The sequence below is a fragment of the Canis aureus genome, chromosome 9 (assembly GCF_053574225.1).
Source record: "Canis aureus isolate CA01 chromosome 9, VMU_Caureus_v.1.0, whole genome shotgun sequence".
Taxonomy (NCBI): domain Eukaryota; kingdom Metazoa; phylum Chordata; class Mammalia; order Carnivora; family Canidae; genus Canis; species Canis aureus.
Genome location: NC_135619.1, coordinates 50,045,891 through 50,064,182, shown reverse-complemented (window position 1 = coordinate 50,064,182; position 18,292 = coordinate 50,045,891). Strand labels below are relative to the sequence as shown.

The following is an 18,292-nucleotide window of genomic DNA, read 5'->3' as shown; positions in this document are numbered from 1 at the left end:
TTGAAAGACGGATTTTTCTTCACTCTAAATGTCATTTATAACTTGAAAGCACATTACACATCCTAAGAAATAGAAACCAAAGAAAGAAAAATCCAAAAATGAAAACTTTATGCTTGTGGTACAATATTCTACTTTAAGGTAATGATGGTTTAATACAGCATTTTTAGCTTAAATTTTAGTGAGTGAACAAAAACATATTTTTGGCAGATGGACAATCAGTGCATTTTTTTCCTCATAACTTTCCCTGTAGAATTCTGGAATACAAATGTGAGGAATAATACAGTAGAATTGTATATATTCACGTTCAACCATCCTTGTTCAGGGAATAGTAAATAAAAGAGTTAAAAGCAGTTAAATTGGGGCACCTGGGTGAGTGACTCAGTTGGTTAAGCATCTACTTTAGCTTAGGTTATGATCCCAAGGTCCTGGGATCAGGCCCATGTCAGGCTTTCTGCTCAGCGAGGGGCCTGCTTCTCCCTCTCCCTCTGCCTGCAGCTCTGCCTACTTGTGCTCTCTCTCTCTCTGTCAAATAAATAAAATCTTAATTAAAAAAAAAAGCAATTAAATTTAAATTTAGATTCTTTTTGCCATTCTATTCCATGATTTTCTTCTCTACAGTGTTTTTGTGCCTCCCATAGTATAAGGATGCTATGTGATTCTGGTACTACATAGATGCTTTTCTCATGGCATAGCTCCTGAGCATAAGCCAGCTACTTTAACTGTGTTCAGTTGAAAGTAGCGAACTGTTCCATACTAGGAAAAATCTCTGGTTGTGTTGGATTTATTGCAAGATAGTGTAATACTATATGGATGATTTAAAGTATTCCCAATATAATTTTGAATTTATGTGACTTTTGCTTTTAGTGCTTTATTTATAAAGATTTTTATTTATTTTCCATGAGAGACACAGAGAAGCAGAGATATAGGCAGAGGGAGAAGCAGGCTCTCTGCGGAGAACCCCATGTGAGACTCAGTCCTGGGACCTGGGATCACAATCTGAGCCAAAGGCAGACAGACACTCAGCCACTGAGCCACCCAGGCATCCCTAGTGCTATCTTTAAAATAACCCTGTGAGATTAGAGTCTCCTGAAAAAAAGAAGTTGAGCTAATCTAAGGAAATACATGAGTTTACTTTTGTTTTTCATGTGTTCAAAATGATACCTATGGTTTTATATTTTAGTTTATAAATTACTACATTTGGAGCTAATTAATGCTATTGTAAAAATCAGAGTAATTTTACCATTTCGGCTAAGTTAGTTCTTTTGTTTGTTTTTCTTATAAGGAAACAATCTTAATGTCAGGATCAAGTTTCCTGAGTGTGTCTTTCATATCTCCTATGTATATAAAATTTGTGCTATAGTTTTGGGTTGTTGATTCTTTTTTCATAGTAAACTTTCTAAAGCATATTCTTGTCCATTCTTCCTTACAATTTATATACAAGAAGCCCCTCTTGTATATAAATGTATATAAAAGTTAGAGATGGTGTTGTGACTATAGAACAAAGAAAAGCAAACAAATATAATGTAGGAGGGGGAAAAAAGCTCTAGAAGAAAAGTTCCCATTTCTCTAAGAGTTCTAACCATAAAGGCCATTCAAAAGCCTTTGATCCATTCCAGATTTTGGCTGGACAGACTAAATTTCAGTGACTTTATTATTTTTTTTAATAGAAGTGAGACTTTTATATAACTACGTGTGATTTTTCTTTTTTTTTCTTTTTTAAGATTTATGTATTTATTTGAGAGAGGGAGCACAAGTTGGAGGGGCAAAGAGAGAGAGAGAGAGAATCTGAAGCAGTCTCAACACTTGAGTGGTGCCCCAATGTGGGACTTGATCTGACAACCCGAGCTGAAACCAAGAGTTGGTCACTTAACTGACTTCGCCACCCAGATGCCCCAGTGATTTATTTTTTTTACTGTTTATTAGATGTCTCTTGATTATGTGTGAGTATGTATTTCTGTTTCTATACTTGCCAATTCTATCCTCAGTTTCAGGAAGGATTTTATATGACTTGCTTTTCACTTAATTGAAATTATAAAATAGTTGATATACCCAAAAGAATTATAAAGTAGTTGATATATCCAAAAGAATATAATGCAGGGTGTAGAGCATAATGAAATGAAAACGTGTGCATCTCCAGCTCAGCTTAAGAACATTACTTAACATTTGCATTATAGGGATCCCAGAAAGAGAAGAAAGAGAAAGGGGGACAGAAAATTTATTTGAAGAAATAATAGCTGATGGCTTCCCAAATGTGGGGAAGGAAACAGAAATCCAGATCCAGGAAGTTACAGAGAGCCCCCAACAAAATCAACCCACAGAGGATACATAGTAATTAAAATGGCAAAAAGGAGTGATAAGGAGAGGATTTTAAAAGCAGGAAAGAAAAGAACATAGCCACAATCAAGGGAAACCCCAAAATGCTGTCGGCTGATTTTTCCTCAGAAGCTTTGCAGACCAGAAGGGAATGGCATGATATATTTAAAGTGCTAAAAGGGGAAGGAAAAAAAAAAAAAAAAAAAACCCCAGCCAAGAATACTCTTTCTAGCAAGTCTGTTATTCAGAACAGGAGAAATAAAAGAGTTTCCCAAACAAAAGTTAAAGGAATCCATGATCACTAAACTAGCCCTACAAGAAATGTTAAATGGGAGTCTTTGAGCGGAAAGGAAAGACCATAAGCAGGAGTAAAAGTAGGAAGGACCAAGGCAGTAAAATTAAGTATATCTTTAAAAATCATCAAGGGATTTGCAAAATAAAGGATGCAAAGTATGACACCATATACCTAAGACATGGTGGGGGGTGGGTAGTAAGGAATAGTTTTAAACTTAAGTGACCATCAACTTACTATAGATTGTTATGTGCCTAAGAGGTTATCTACAAACCTAATGATAACCACAAATCAAAAACCAGCAATAAATATACAAAAAATAAAGAGAAAGAAATCCAAGTATATTGTTAAAGAAAGCTAGTAAACCATGAGAGAAGATAGCAAGAGAAGAAAGGAACAGAGAACTACAAAAGCAACCATAAAATAAGTAACAAAAATGGCATTAAGTACATACCTATCAATAATTACTTTGAATGTAAATGGAGTAAACACTCCAAAGACATAGGGTGACAGAATGCATAAAAAACAAGACCCATTTATATGCTGCCTATGAGAGACTCATTTCAGACCTAAGGACACATGCAAATTGAAAGAGAAGGGATGGGAAAGCATTTATCATGAAAATGGAAGTGAAAAGATACCAGGGAGGCACCTGGGTGGCTCAGTCAGTTAGGGATCTATCTTCAGCTTGGGTCATGATCCCAGTGGGTCATGATCCTGGCGTCCTGGAATTGAGCCCCACATCTGGTCCCCTGATCAGCAGGAATCCTGTTTCTCTTTCTTCTTCTGCTGTTCCCCCTGCTTGTGCTATCTGGCACGTGCTCTCTCTCTCCCTTTCCCTTTCTCTCTCTCCCCGTCAAATACATAAATAAAATCTTAAAAAAAAAAAAAAAAAAAAAAAAAAGCAAGCAAGCCAGCCAGCCAGGATAGCAATACTTATGTCAGACAAAGTAGATTTTAAAACAAAGACTATAACAAGAGACAAAGAAGGACACTACATAATCATGAAGGGAATACTCCAACAAGAAGATATAACAATTTATGACCCAGCAGAGCGCGCTCAAATATATAAAGCAGCTAATAACAAATATAAAGGAAGAAATCAATAGTAATACAATAATAGGGGACTTTAAAAATTATTTATTTATTCATGAGAGAGAGAGAGAGGCAGAGATATAGGCAGAGATACAGGGCAGAGGGAGAAGTAGGCTCCCCTTGAGGAGCTTTATGTGGGACCTGATCCCAGGACTCTGGGATCACACACTGAGTCAAAGGCAGATGCTCAACTACTGATCTACCCAGGTGTCCCCAATAATAGGGGACTTTAACACCCTACTTACATCAATGGATACATCATCCAAATAGAAATCAACAAGGAAACAGTGGCTTTGAATGACACATTGGACCAGATGGAGCTGGCAGATATATTCAGAACATTCCATTCTAAAAGAACAGAATACACATTCTTTTGGAGTACACATGAAACATTCTCCAGGGTATATCACATATTAGGCCACAAAACAAGTCTCAACAAATGCAAAAAGCTGAAGTCATAACATGCATCTTTTCTGACCACAGCACTATGAAACTAGAAATCAACCAGAAAATTAAATCTGGAAAAAAAAATACAGATACATGGAGGTTAAATAACATGCTACTAAACACTGAAAGGGTCAGCTAAGAAGTCAATGAGGAAATAAAAAAATAATACATAGAGACAAAACAAAAACATAATGGTCCAAAATCTTTGAGATGCAGCAAGAGCTATTTTTAAGAGGGAAGTTTATAGCAATATAGGCCTATCTCAGGAAGCAACAACAACAAAAAATCTCAAACAACCTAATTTACACCTCAAAGAACTAGAAAAAGAACAAATGAAACTCAAAACCAGTAGAAGGAAGGAAATAATAAAAAGAGTGGAAATGAATGAAATAGAAACTTAAAAAAAAAAAAAACAAAAAAACAGAACAGATCAATGAAACCAGGAGCTGGTTCTCCAAAAAGATCAACAAAACTGATAAACCTTCAGCCAGACTCATCAGAAACAGAGAGAGAGAGAGAGAGAGAGGACTTAAAATCAGAAATGAAAGAGGAGAAATAACAATAACACAGATATACAAAGGATTATAAGAGAATATTATGAAAAATTAGATACCAACAAATTGGACAACCTAGAAGGGATGGATAAATTCCTACATACATGTAACCTCCCAACACTGAATTAGGAAGAAATAGAAAATTTGAATAGATTGATTACCAGCCATGATATTGAATCAGTAATAAAAATTCTCCCAAGAAAAAAGTCCAGGACCAGACAACTTCACAGGTGAATTCTATCAAACAGTTAAAGAAGAGTTAATACTTATTTTTCTCAAACTGTCCCAAAACACAGAAGAAGAGGGAAAGTTTCCAAATTCATTCTGTGAATCCAGCATTACTCTGATACCAAAACCAGATAAACACACTATAAAAAAAAGGGAATACAGGCCAATATCTCTCATGAACATAGACAAAATAATCCTCAACAGAATATTAGCAAACCCAACAATACATGAAAAAAGTCGTTTACCACAATCAAATGGGATTTAATCCTGCGGTGCAAGAGTGCTTCACTATTCACAAATCAATCCACAAGATACGTCACATCAATAAGAGAAAGGGTTAAAAAACATGATCATTTCAATAGGTGCAGAAAAAGCATTTGACAAAGTACAACATCCACTCATGATAAAAACCCTCAATGAAGCAGGTTTAGAGGGAATATCACCTCAGCATAAAAAAAGCCATATATGGAAAAACCCAGAGCCAACATCCTACTCAATGGTGAAAAACTGAGAGCTTTTCCCTTAAGATCAGGAACAAGACAATGATGTCCACTCTCCCCACTTTTATTCAACATACTGTTGAAAGTCCTAGCTACAGCAAGGAGACCAGAAGAAATAAAAGGCATCTTTTTAGTAAGGAAGAAGTAAAACTTCACTCTTTGCAGATGACATGATTCTATATGTAGAAAACCCTAAAGATTCCACCAAAAAACTACTAGAATTGATCAACGAACCCTAAAGATTCGACCAAAAACTACTAGAACTGATAAATGGGATACAAAATCAGTAATACAGAAATCTTTTGCATTTCTACACACTAATAATTAAGCAGCAGAAAGATAAATTAAGACAACAGTCCCATTTAGAAATACACCAAAGATAAGAAAATACCTAGGAATAAACTTAACCAAGGAGGTGAAAGGTTTATACTCTGAAAACTATCATACGCTAATGAAAGAAACTGAAGATGACACAATGCAATGGGACAGACATTCCGTGCTCATGGATTGGAAGAACAAATATTACTAAAACGGCCATACTACCCAAAGCAACCTACAGACTGATGCAATCCCTATCAAAATACCAACCGCATTTTTCACAGAACTAGGACAAATAACTCTAAAATTTGTGTGGAACCAAATTCGGCTGCTGAGTAGCCGAAGAGTGTAGAGGAAGAACTACTACAACTCGTGTAGAGTTGTGTGGAACCAAATTCGGCTACCGCTGAGTAGCCGAAGCAGTCGTGTAGAGGAAGAACAAAACTAGAGGGATCACAAACTTAGGTTTCAAGATATGCTACAAAACTGTAAACATCAAAATGGTATTGTCTGGCACAAATATTGACACATAGATCAATGGAACAGAATAGAAAACCTGGGGGAGCCTGGGTGGCTCAGTTGGTTGAGCGTCCAGCTCTTGATTTCAGCTCAGGTCATGATCTCGGGGCCCTGTGATTGAGCCCCCTTTTGGGCTCTGTGCTCAGCAGGGAGTCTGCTTGAGGATTCCTCCTCCCTCTGCCCCATCTCCTGCTTGCATGCAGGCACCTGCTCTCACACTCTCAAATAAATCTTTTTAAAAAATACACAATTCAACACCCCAAAAAACAAGTAATCTAATTAAAAGGTGGGCAGAAGACATGAACAGACATTTCTCCAAAGAAGATACACAGATGGCCGACACATGAAAAGATGACAACATCACTCATCATCAGGGAAATGCAAATCAAAATCACAATGAGATAGTACCTCACACCCGTCAGAATGGCTAAAATCAACAACACAAAGAAAAACAAAAACTGTTAGCAAGGATATGGAGAAAGGGGAACCCTGTTGGTGGGAATGCATACTGATGCAGCCACTGTGGAAAACAGTATGGAGGTTCCTCAGGAAGTTAATAGAATTACCCTGTGATCTAGCAATCATATTACTAGGTATTTACCCAAAGAATACAAAAACACTAATTCAGAGGGATACATACACCCCTATTTTTATTACAGCATTATTTACAATAGCCAAATTATGGAAACAGTCCAAGTGCCAACAATAGATGAATGGATAAAGAAGATGTAGTGTTTTATACAATGGAATATTACTCAGCTAGGAAAACAAATGGAATCTTTCCATTTGCAACAACATGGATGGATCTAGAGGGTATAATGTTAAGTGAAATAAGTCAGTTAGAGAAAGACAAATACCATATGATCTCACTTGTTCAATTTAAGAAACAAAAGAAATGAACATATTAATAAAAGATAAAAATAATAGATTTAACTATAGAAATCAAGCTGATGGTTACCAGAGGGGAGTTCAGTGGGGGCATGGGTGAAATAGGAGAAGGGAATCAAGAGAATACTTATTATGATAAGCACTGATAAAATGTACAGAATTGTTGAATTATTATATACCTGAAACTCATAGAATACTGTATATTAATATACTGGAATTAAAATAGTAAAAAAGAATTAGAGCATTATTAAAACTTTGAAGTCTCCACATGAATCTTTACCAGTTATGACCCCCTTTCTTTCCGTCAATAACATTTCCCTTAATTGTGTTTATTGTTGTCTATTTTCTTCATAGTTTTGGTAATTATGCATATCTGCCTAAATACTATCTTGTTTAGTTTTGCATATTTTTGAGAGACTGTAATGTCAAGGGTCTAAGAGCACAGATTTTCATGCCAGTGGTTCTGCCGTCATGTGATTAGGGCATATTACTTCTCCATGCCTCTTTCTTCATGTATGAAATAGAGATTAAAAATAGAATTTACTTGGGGCATCTGGGTGGCTTGGTTAAGTGTCCAACTCTTTCTTGGTTTTTGTTTTGTTTTGTTTTTAATATTTTATTTATTTATTCATGAGAGACACAGAAAGAGGCTCAACCACTGAGCCTCCCAGGCAACCCCAAACTCTTGGTTTTGACTCAGGTCATGATCTCAGGGTTATGGGATCAATCCCTGTATCAGGCTCTGCACTCAGCACAGAGTCTGCTTATCCCTCAGCCTCCCCCTCTGCCTCTCCCATCTCTCTTTTTTTCTCTCTCTGTATCTAAAGTAAGTAAGTAAGTAAATAAATAAATAAATACAATCTGAAAAATAGAATTTACCTGATAAGCCTGTTGTGAGGATTAAATGAGTCATTATAAGCAAAGTGTATGGTGTATAGTGGCTATTACATGGGCAGTATTGTCTGAGTGTTTGTTGTTAATATCTATATAAAGCAATCATAAGCAATTTATTTCCCTCCTCCTTCAACATTGTGAGATTCATTCATGTTATATGCTGTAAACCATTCATTTTTACTTCTTTTTCTCTTGATTAATTTGTTTTTTGTGATTTATTTTTTATTGAGGTAATCATTTTTACTTCTGAGTAGTATTCCGGTGAATATTCTGTATTTCTTCTGTAAATGGATAATTAGACTCTAGTGTTATTGTTCTTTTACTCTTCTTTTACTAACAACAAACAATGCTACACAGGAATTATGTTGTACACCTTTCTGTGCCCATGTGTAAGAGTTGCTCAGGGATGTATACCTAGAAGTGGAATTGCTGAGTTGTAGGAGTATGTGTGTCTTCAACTTTCCTAGACCATGCTAAATTACTTTTCAGAATGGTTGCACCAATTTATGCTTCTATTAAGGGAATAAGAATGCCTATTGCCCCATATCTTATTGTTTCTTTCTTAAATATTTGCTAAATGGAAAAAGATAAAATGACATATGGTGTTCTGATTGGCATGTTTCTGATTACTACAGAGGTTTGAGTATTTTCTTCATGTATTCATTAGTCATTTCTTTTTCTTTGTGAAATACTTCTATTTTGTGCATCAGTTTTGCATTGATATTCTATTTTAAACTGATGATTTATTTTTTCTTAAAAGTTCTTTAAATGTTAGGATACTACTATTTTGTTTATATATGTAGCATATATTCTCCTAATTTGTAGCAAATCTTTCATTTTCAGATGGATGAACTTTCACAAACATTTGTAGATTAAATTCTTTTGTTAGGTTAGTGTCTTTTTTGGCATAAACAAGGTTTATGTATAAAATATAGTTTCCAGAGTCCTTAATCTGGACTTTTAAAAAGTAAGGCTTTTGCAGCCACCCAGGCTGCCCTGTGCCATTAATTCTTGGTCTTTTTAGTTTTATTACATTTTTCCAATAGATAAGACCATTTTTAACTTGTGGCTCAGCATGTGAAACAATTACTCTTCTTTATATTTAGAGAATTTTGTTTGCTTAAAGACATACTAGTGGTATACCTTACATGACTGAATTGGCCACAGAAGATGATTCTTTTAGGAATTTTAACCTTCTTTGTTGTTGAATATAACAAGTCAGATGAACTTTTGCTTACCAATTAAGTTTTTCTTAGAATTGACTTAAAAAGCATTCCTTTATTTGAAGTTTTATTTTGCCATTTTTTTATTTGTAATATCTTCTAGGGAGCATTTAGGTTTTTTTGTTGTTGTTGTTGTTTTGTTTTTTGTTTTGTTTTTTCATAATAGTCACAGAGAGAGAGAGAGAGGCAGAGACATAGGCAGAGGGAGAAGCAGGCTCCATGCACCAGAGACATAGGCAGAGGGAGAAGCAGGCTCCATGCTCCATGCTCGAGCCCAACGTGGGATTCGATCCCGGGTCTCCAGGATCGCGCCCTGGGCCAAAGGCAGGCGCCAAACCGCTGCGCCACCCAGGGATCCCAGGAGTTGATCCTATAATTAGTTTGTCTCTTCCCTTTAATGTGAGCTTCCTGTGGTTTAGGGGCAGTTATTTTTTCAAGTGGGCTCTACACCCATTGGGGCCTAGCATGAGGCTTGAACTCACAATTGTAAAATCAAAACCTGAGGTGAGATCAAGAGTTGGACATTTAACCGACTGAGCCACCCAGGTACCCTAGGGATAGTTAATTCTTAAACAATCTGTAAGCTTGCACATGAAACTCCTACTGTAGTAGGAGTTCACACAGTGGATACCTGATAATTTATTATCTCTTCTTGTTTTTTGTTCCTTCCTGTGTAGAGCAAATTACTGTATATGCATGTAAATCCTTCATATACTCTATACTTATGCAGTGTTGAAGAAGTTTATTTTGTGAAGCATGATGTTGTCATGAAAACTATTACAGTTCAGCTGATTTTTTTGGTCATTGTAGATAAGACTTTTATTTGAAATAGTTGCCGTTACTTTCTTTTAGAAAATTGTCTTTAATTTCAGCATTAATTGTGGAGTCTCATACACCTCTCTCCCATTTAAATAGTCAATGTGATTTCAACAGATACTGTATCAGTGAATAGTGCATTTTCTAGAGCTATTATGGAAATAAGATTCAGGAGCACTTCTGTTAACCATTTGAATCCAGTTCACCATCATCTGCAGGATTATATAATAGTAGCCTCCTAATTGTCTTCTTGCCTTCCTTTTTATTCTCATCAATCTATTCTTTTTTATTAAGTGAAAAATTTGGAGGTATTTAGCACATTCACAGTGTTGAACAACTACTACCTCTATCTAGATAGTTCCAAAATACTTTTTGTTCAAGTTTAATCAGCATATAGTGTTAGATTAGTTTCAGGTATACGATATACTGATTCAGCAATTCCTTACATTACTCAGTGCTCATTATGATAAGTATGCTTTTTCTTTAAAGATTTATCTCTTTATTTATTTATTTATTTATTTGGGGGAGGGGGGGAGCGGAGAGAATCCCAAGCACACTTCCCACTCAACAGAGTCTGAGGCAAGGCTCACCCCAGATCCTGAGACCATGACCTGGGCCAAAACCAAGAGTTGGAAGTTCAACCAACTAAGTGTACTGTTCAGTGTACAGTTCAACCATGCTGAGTACACTCTTAATCCCCTTTATCTGTTTCACCATTCCCCCCCCCACCTCCCCTCTGGCAGCTACCAGTTCTCAATTGAAGAGTCTAGGTTTGTCTTCTTTTTTCTTTGTTCATTTGTTTTGTTTCTTAAATTCCACATATGAGTGAGATCATATGATATGTGTGTTTCTCTGACTTACTTCATTTAGCTTTATATCATCTAGCATCCATGTTGTTGCAAAAAGCAAAATCTCATTCTTTTTTATGATTGAGTAGTATTCCATTGTATAAATACCACATTTTTATCAATTCATCTATTCATGGACACTTGGGTTGCTTCCATATCATAGTTATTGTAAATAATGCTGCAGTAAACATAGGGGTGGGTGTATCTTTTTTGAATTAGTGTTTTCTATTTCTTTGGGTAAATAAATACTCAGTAGTGGAATTACTAGGTCATATGGTAATTCTGTTTTTAACTTTTTAAGGAAACTCCATACTCTTCCACAGTAGCTATACCAGTTTACCTGCAAGACTCTCTTGAGACCTAAAGACACATGCAGATTGAAAGTACAGGATGAAAAAATAATTTATCATGCAAATTGATGTGAAAAGAAAGCTGGGGTAGCAATACTTATGTAAGCAAAATAGAATTTAAAACAAAGAATGTATCAGGAGACAAGAACACTGTGTAATCAGAAAGGAAACAATCCAACAAGAGGGTATAACAATTGTAAACATGCACCCAACCTGGGAGCACCTAAATACAAAATGCAACTATTAACCAATATAAAGAAAGAAATCAATAGTAATACAATAATAGTAGAGGAGTTTAACATCCCACTTATATCTGTGAAAAGTTCATCCAGATAGAAAATCAACAATGAAACAGTGGCTTTGTTTTTTTTTTGTTGTTGTTGTTGTTTGTTGTTGTTTTGTTTTTTGATGGTTTTTGATTTTTAAAGACTATTTTTAAAAATAAACTCTATATCCAGTGTGGGGCTCAAAGTTACAACCCTGAGTTTAAGAGTTAGTTGCATGCTCTACTGACTGAGCCAGCCAGGTGCCCTGGAAACAGTGGCTTTGAATGATACACTGGACTAGATAGGTCTAACAGATATATTCACAACATACCATCCAAAAGCACTCGAATACACATTCTTTTCAAGTATGTCCAGATCATTCTTTAGAATAAGTAGATCATGTTAGGCCCCAAAACAAATCTCATCAGATTCACAAAAACTGAAATCCTATCATGCATCTTTTCTGACCACAGTGCTATGAAACTGGAAATCAATCACAAGAAAAAAAAAATCTGGAAAGAACATAAATGAATGAAGTCTAAATAACATGCTGTAAACAACAAATGCTTCAACCACAAAATTAAAAAGGAAATCTTCAGTCCATTCTTACCCAGCAGCCAAACGCAAAACTAAGTTCTGTTTAGAACCTTCCAATGGCTTCCCATTTCTCTCAGTTAAAAGTCAGTGTAAGGGCCTATATGACTTTGCCCTTTGTAACCCATTTGGTCTCATCTCTCCTAGTCTGTTGTTTCATTTTGCACTGAACACACTGACCTCCTTTCTGTTTGTCAGGTACTCCAGGCAAGCCACCCTCTTAGGAGATTGCACTGGTTATTTTCTTTTTTTTTTTTTGAATTTTCATTCTACTTGCATGGCTCACTTTTTTACCTCCTTCAGTTCCTTGCTCAAATGTTACTTTCTTTACTTGAAACTTTGTTACTGCCTCCAGTACTTCTAATCCCCCTCTTAACCTGTTCATCTCATTCTGCAGGGCCTTTACTCTCTTGTAAGGTACAACTCAGTGTAGTAAATGTTTCACAACGAGTTCTCAGAGTATAGTTCCAGCTTGAATGATGGTTGATCTTTCTGTTTGTGCTAATAAGTAAGGTGAAAGTGAAACAAGGAAGATGTGTCAGCATTCCACTGACATATCAGTGGCATGAGAAACTTGCTGAATTGGATAATAGTTTTCAAATAATATAACTGGATTTGCTGAATTGGATAATAGTTTTCAAGTAATAGAAGAATATATCCTCAATTTTTTGGTGCTATTCATATTGTAATGATTATAGACATCACATACTTTTGAGTTTAGTCCATCAATTTCTTAGATCTAGGCAGTCACAAAACAGTCATTCAACCTATGATTGGCAGTTCTTGCGAGGTTCCATGGTGTAAATACTGCCACCATGGCTGATTTCAAGCCACCAACATAAAGTCGCTGAACATGACGTTGTGGATGGATGTACAATAACCCAGCATCATGTCACTTTCCACCATACAGAGACAAAGTTGTAAATAACTTCAGCAGCATAGATAATAAAACATAGTAAAATGATTAAGAAGTGATGAGTTTTTAATATTTATTACCTTTGTTTTAAAATAACTTATTTATATGTTTATATAATTATTTTTTAATAAAGGCTGTGTTTAACACCTAGTTTGCAAACTTGCTGAAAATTTATCGTTTGGTCTTACCACTCAGCAAACCACTGTAAATAATTTGCCTGTTTATTTTCTATTTATCTCCTTCATAGAGGCAGGGTTTTTGTTCACTGTTGTTTATTGCTGCATGGCATGGTAGGTATTCAATAAATGCTTGTTGAATAAATTTTAATTAAAATATTTAGGCAGCCCGGATGGTTCAGCGGTTTAGCGCCGCCTTCGGCCCAGGGCCTGATCCTGGAGATGCAGGATCGAGTCCCACATCAGGCTTCCTGCGTGGAGCCTGCTTCTCCCTCTGCTTGTGTCTCTGCCTCTCTCTCTCTCTCTCTCTCTGTCTCTCTGTCTCTCTGTCTCTGTCTCTCATAAATAAAATCTTTAAAAAAAATAATATGAGGTTTTTTTGTATATGTATTTTAAAGATTTTACTTAGTTATTAGAGTTAGAGAAGCACAAGTGTCGGGGGAGCAATGGGCAGGGTGGAAGGGGCAGAGGCAGAGGGAGAGGGAGAAGCAGGCTCCCTGCTAAGCAGCAAGCCTGATGTGGGTCTCCATCCCAGGACCCTGAAATCATGACCAGAGCCAAAGGCAGATGCTTAACCAATTGAGCCCCCAGGCACCTCATATATATGCTTAAAATTACTTGACCTTTAAGTCATTAAAAAAATTTCAGTTCAGTATATAACCTTTGAATTCAAAGAAGGAAAGATATGGCTGTAAACTTAAATATTGACAGGGACATTTAAATTTTGTTAATAAGGTGAATTACATTGATTTTTGAATGTTAGGTAACTGCATTTCTTAGAAAAACTACATGTGATCATGATGTATTATTCTTTTAATGTTTTGTTTATTTTGGTTTGCTAAATTTTTGTTTAGAATTCTTGGATGTCTGCTCAAGATATTGTTCTGCAGCTTACTTTTTCAAGTAATGTTTTTGTTTGGGTATCAGGGTAATGTTAGCCTGATTGCAGACTTCGAAAATATTCCCTCTTCAGTTTTTTGGGGAAGAGTTTGTATAGAATTTGTATATTTTCTTACATGTTTGGTGGAATTTGGCAATGAATCCGTTTAGCCTAGGAGTTGTCTTTGTGGAAAGATTTTTTTTTCAAAGATTTTTATGTATTTATTCATGAGAGACACACAGAGGCAGAGAGACATAGAGTGAGAAGCAGGTTCCCCACAGAGAGCCCGATATGGGACTGGATCCCTGGACCTGGGATCACGCCCTGAGCCAAAGGCAGATGCTCAACTGCTGAGCCACCCAGGTGTCCCATTTGTGGAAAGATTTTTAACTAGAAATTCAATTTTAGGGGGATCCCTGGGTGGCTCAGCGGTTTAGCGCCTGCCTTTGGCCCAGGGCGCGATCCTGGAGTCCCGGGATCTAGTCCCGCATCGGGCTCCTGGCATGGAGCCTGCTTCTCCCTCCTCCTGTGTCTCTGCCTCTCTCTCTCTCTCTCTCTCTCTCTCTATGTCTATCATAAATAAATAAATAAATCTTAAAAAAAAAAGAAATTCAATTTTATTAATAGGTTAGGAATAGGACTGTTTAGGTTATCTATTTTTTGAGTAAGCTGTGATAGTTTGGGACTACAAGGTATTTTTCCATGTGTCCATGGATTTATTAGAATAAACTTGTTCATAATACTCTTTTATTATCTTTTTTAATGTCTCTGGAATCTATATGATGATATCTCTCTCATTCTTGATATTGGTCATTTGAATCTCCCCCATTAGTATGACTACATGTTTATCAGTGTTATTAATCTCTCGAAGATTTACCTTTTGGTTTCCTTTTCTCTGTTTTCCTACTTTACTGCTTTCTGTTCTGATTGCTACTGGTTCCTTTTTTTCTTTGTCCCTTTAGTTTCTATAGGTGAAAGCTGAGGACATGGATTTAAGTAAGCCTTTTTTTAAAAAAAGACATTTAGTGCAGGGTTTCTCAATAGTTGCAGTATTGACATTTTAAGCTGAATAATTTTTTGTTGTGGGTGCTGTCCTATGTATTATATGATGTTTAGCAGTATCCCTGGTCAATACCCACTAGATGCCAGTTGCACTCCTCTGGCAACAACCAAAAATATTTCCAGATTGCCAAATGTGTCCAGATTGGCAGTGAATGTCCCTAATTGAGAACCACTGGTTTAGTACTGTAAATTTCTAAGTACCGCTTTTGTGGTATCCTGTAATTTTTATATATTGTGCTTTCATTTAATTCAAAATACTTTCTGATTTCTCTTTTGATTTTTACTTTTACCCATGGACTGTTTTTAAACGTAGTTTCCAAGTATTTGATGATTTAATTTCATTGTGGTCAGAGATCATATTTTATATGATTTGAACTCTTTTTTTAAAAAAAGATTTTATTTATTCATGAGAGACACAGAAAGAGAAAGAGGCAGAGATACAGGCAGAGAGAGAAGTAGGCTCCACACAGGGAGCTCAATGTGGGACTCAATCCTGGAACTCCAGGATCACACCCTGGGCCCAAGGCAGGTGCTAAACCACTGAGCCACCCAGGAGTACCAATTTGAACCCTTTTGAATTTGAGACTTGTTTTATGGCCCAGAACATGGTTTATGTTGGTAAATGTTCTACATGTACTTGGGAATAATGTGTATTCTGTTGTCATTGGATTTCTATAAGTGTCAGGTCATGTTGGTTGATACTGTTGTTCAAGTTTTGCTGTTTGCATCCTTTTTTTTTTTTTTTTTTTTAAACTGGAGTTCAATTTGCCAACATACAGCATATAACCCAGTGCTCATCCTGTCAAGTGCCCCCATCAGTGCCCATCACCCAGTCACCCCAACCCTCTGCCCACCTCCCTTTCCACCACCCCTTGTTCATTTCCCAGAGTTAGGAGTCTCTCCTGTTCTGTCATCCTCACTGATATTTTTGCTCATTTTCTCTCCTTTCCCCTTTATTCCCTTTCACTAGTTTTTATATTCCCCAAATGAATGAGACCATATAATGTTTGTCCTTCTCCAATTGACTTACTTCACTCAACATAATGCCCTCCAGTTCCATCCACGTTGAAGCAAATGGTGGGTATTTGTCATTTCTAATGCCTGAGTAATATTCCATTGTATACATATACCACACATATACCACATCTTCTTTATCCATTCATCTTTGATGGATACCAAGGCTCCTTCCACATTTTGGCTATTGTGGACATTGCTGCTATAAACATCGGGGTGCAGGTGTTCCAGCGTTTCACTGCATCTGTATCTTTGGGGTAAATCCCCAGCAGTGCAATTGCTGGGTTGTAGGGCAGTTTTATTTTTAACTCTTTGAGCAATGTCCACACAGTTTTTCAGAGTGGCTGTACCAGTTCACATTCCCACCAACAGTGCATGAGGGTTCCCCTTTCTCCACATCCTCTCCAACATTTGTTGTTTCCTGTCTTGTTAATTTTCCCCATTCTCACTGGTGTGAGGTGGTATCTCATTGTGGTTTTGATTTGTATTTCCCTGATTTGTATTGATGGCCTGTGATGTGGAGCAATTTTCTCATGTGCTTGTTGGCCATGTCTGTGTTTTCTTTGGTGAAATTTCGGTTCATGTCTTGCCCATTTGATTATTGGATTGTCTGTTTCTTTGCTGTTGAGTTTAATAAGTTCTTTATAGATCTTGGATACTAGCCTTTTATCTGTTATGTCATTTACAGATATCTTCTCCCATTCTGTATGTTGTCTTTTAGTTTTGTTGACTGTTTCTTTTGCTGTGCAAAAGCTTCTTAAGTCCCAATAGTTCATTTTTGCTTTTGTTTCCCTTGCCTTCATAGATGTATCTTGCAAGAAGTTGCTGTGGCCAAGTTCAAAAAGGGTGTTGCCTGTGTTCTCCTCTAGGATTTTGATGGATTCTTGTCTCACATTTAGATCTTTCATCCATTTTGAGTTTATCTTTGGGTCTGGTGTAAGAGAATGGTCTAGTTTCATTCTTCTGCACGTGGCTGTCCAATTTTCCCAGCACCATTTATTGAAGAGACTGTCTTTTTTCCAGTGGATAGTCTTTACTGCTTGTCAAATACTAGTTGACCATAGAGTTGAAGGGCCATTTCTGGATTCTCTATTCTGTTCCATTGATCTGTGTGTCTGTTTTTGTGCCAGTACCACACTGTCTTGATGATCACAGCTTTGTAGTACAACCTGAAATCTGGCATTGTGATGCCCCCAGCTCTGGTTTTCTTTTTTAATATTCCCCTGGCTATTCGGGGTCTTTTCTGATTCCATACAAATCTTACGATGATTTGTTCCAACTCTCTGAAGAAAGCCCATGGTATTTTGATAGGGATTGCATTAAATGTGTAAATTGCCCTGGGTAGCATTGACATTTTCACAATATTAATTCTTCCATTCCATGAACATGGAATATTTTTCCATCTCTTTGTGTCTTCCTCGATTTCTTTCAGAAGTGTTCTGTAGTTTTTAGGGTATAGATTCTTTACCTCTTTGGTTAGGTTTATTCCTAGGTATCTTATGCTTTTGGGTGCAATTGTAAATGGGATTGACTAATTTCTCTTTCTTCAGTCTCAGTGTATAGAAATGCCACTGATTTCTGGGCATTGATTTTGTATCCCGCCACACTGCCGAATTGCTGTATGAGTTCTAGCAATCTTGGGGTGGAGTCTTTTGGGTTTTCTATGTACAATATCATGTCATCTGCAAAGAGGGAGAGTTTGACTTCTTTGCCAATTTGAATGCCTTTTCTTTTTGTTGCCTGATTGCTGAGGCTAGGGCTTCTAGTACTATGTTGAATAGCAGTGGTGAGAGTGGACATCCCTGTTGTGTTCCTGATTTTAGGGGAAAGGCTCCCAGTGTTTCCCCATTGAGAATGATGTTTGCTGTGGGCTTTTCGTAGATGGCTTTTAAGATGCTGAGGAATGTTCCCTCTATCCCTACACTCTGAAGAATTTTTGAAATACCTTATTCTACTAAAGCTGTTCCAAAAGATAGAAAGAGATGGAATACTTCCAAACTCATTTTATGAGGTCAGCATCACCTTAATTCCAAAACCAAAGACCGCACCAAAAAGGAGAATTATAGACCAATATCCCTGATGAACTCATACGCAAAAAT

General features: G+C 36.6%; 1 protein-coding gene across 14 annotated transcripts in view; it reads left to right on the top strand.

Annotated features, from left to right (window-relative positions):
- NUMB (NUMB endocytic adaptor protein) overlaps positions 1 to 18,292 on the top strand; it is a 152,761-nt gene that overhangs the window by 65,488 nt on the left and 68,981 nt on the right. The window contains exon 1 of one of the 14 annotated variants that reach the window (XM_077909926.1): positions 8,993 to 9,015. The exons of the other annotated variants lie outside the window; for them this stretch is intronic. The gene's annotated coding sequence lies outside the window, so the exon portion shown is untranslated. Of the gene's footprint in view, positions 1 to 8,992; positions 9,016 to 18,292 lie in introns of those variants that run through there. 14 annotated transcript variants of the gene reach the window in all.